Source organism: Zingiber officinale, chromosome 4B (assembly GCF_018446385.1).
Source record: "Zingiber officinale cultivar Zhangliang chromosome 4B, Zo_v1.1, whole genome shotgun sequence".
In the NCBI taxonomy this organism is placed as follows: domain Eukaryota; kingdom Viridiplantae; phylum Streptophyta; class Magnoliopsida; order Zingiberales; family Zingiberaceae; genus Zingiber; species Zingiber officinale.
Genome location: NC_055993.1, coordinates 2,124,934 through 2,126,663, shown reverse-complemented (window position 1 = coordinate 2,126,663; position 1,730 = coordinate 2,124,934). Strand labels below are relative to the sequence as shown.

General features: G+C 42.1%; 1 long non-coding RNA gene across 1 annotated transcript; it reads left to right on the top strand.

Annotated features, from left to right (window-relative positions):
* Nucleotides 1–411: 411 nt before the first annotated feature.
* On the top strand, nucleotides 412–1,503 carry LOC121977302. The gene is made up of 3 exons (XR_006110777.1): nucleotides 412–966; nucleotides 1,046–1,138; nucleotides 1,397–1,503. It is a non-coding gene; the product is annotated as an uncharacterized LOC121977302 (long non-coding RNA).
* Nucleotides 1,504–1,730: the final 227 nt, after the last annotated feature.

The following is a 1,730-nucleotide window of genomic DNA, read 5'->3' as shown; positions in this document are numbered from 1 at the left end:
TAAATAAATACATCGTTAGGCAGTGCAAGTGTGGTTGGAAAAAAAGGAGTATTTTTTGGGGGCTACCATATCAGAAGTATTTACTTATTTGGCATAATTTAGATGTAATGCACGTTGAGAAAAATTTCTTTGATAATATTTTTAACACTGTGATGAATGTGCATGGAAACACTAAAGACACTGCAAAATCACGTGAGAATGTAAAATACTGAAAAATGACGAATAATGATGAGGGAATTTTTTGAAATTTTTAGAAATTTTCTGGGAATTTTTCGGAGCTCGTATGACTCAGGTTACGGGGATAAATATTGGGGCTCGGGAAAGCATGTTTAGGCTACCCTATTTAAGAGAGAAAAAGTTTAATTTTTGTTTTTTTTCTTTTCCCTCTTATGGTGCCATGCCCTAGCCCGACGCCGCCTTCTTCCCTAAGCACCCGACGGTTTCCTTCTTCCCAAACCATCAACGCCAGTCCTTCTTCTCCTCCTTCCCTATTTCTTCTCACCGATCTCTTAATTTCCCCTCTTCTCCTTCCTAACGTCGCCCACAACCGACGTCGCCGCGCCTTCCCCTTCCCTAGTTCTTCAGCCGACCTTCCTTAGCCCTAGCACCGACCCTTCTTCTCCTCTACCTAGCGCCGGACAACATTGCCACTGTGAGCTGAGCCCCTTCCTCCGATCACCGAGCAGAGCCCCTTCTCTTTGCACCGCACCCCCGACCATCTTCTCTTCGACCTTTCTTCTTCGCTGAGCACCGCGCCGCCGACGCAGATCTTGCCTTCTTCCACCGGATCTGGGAGAGGAGACCTAGTTCAGAATTGTTGCCATCGGATCGCCAGTAACCTAGATTTGGGTTCACAGTCGCGACGCCTCATTCCCACTATCGCTAGTGACACCAAGCCCTAACTGTCGATTCTCCTCCGACACCCTCTGCCTAGCCTCCAGCGGTGTGCCCTAGTTGATCTTGGAGGTAAGTTGGTTGGAATTAGGTTATTATTTGGCAGTAATCTCCACTCTTGATCTTGATCCTCTCCTTGCTGCTAATCTAGGTTATGGATTTGGTGAGGAAATGGTGCTCTGTGGCGTTATTTGATCAGCAGCAGAAGATCTGAAACCACAGTAGTGAGGGCTACGATTTTTAGGTAAAGAGCGGTGATCTTGATACATTTTGTGGTTTATGTGGTCTATGAATTTAGCATTTGCTTAGTTGTAGAGCATGTGCATTGGATTTTGTTAGATGATTAGGGTTAAGACAATTAACCCTAGTTAATCGTTGGAAATAATTTAGGTAGAGTTAATGCTATATGATTAGGGTTTTCCCTAATCGAGGATTGTGTATTTTATTTAGCTGATTGATTCATATGCATTTAGCTAAATAAAATATATATTAATTGATGCAGGATTCTGATTTGAGACGAGTGTCTTGACGATGGATTGATTGATAAGACTTTTCTATTGGAGGCGGGTACCTTGACTTATCTTTGATAAAGTCATGTTGATATGTTTAGTAGGTTATAACCTTTAGTAATGATTATGTTTGTCTTTGCTTCGGTTGGTCACTACCCGATACCTGTTACATGCTTGTTTTGTTTACCTATTATGCACTTCATGTTAGTACCTACCTGATTATACATGCTTATAGGGGTAGTGACACAACCATGTGTTTATTATGTTCAGGATCTAGGTTTTTATACTTTATCTGGTCTGTGTATCTTTGATTTGGTTCATTGTCCT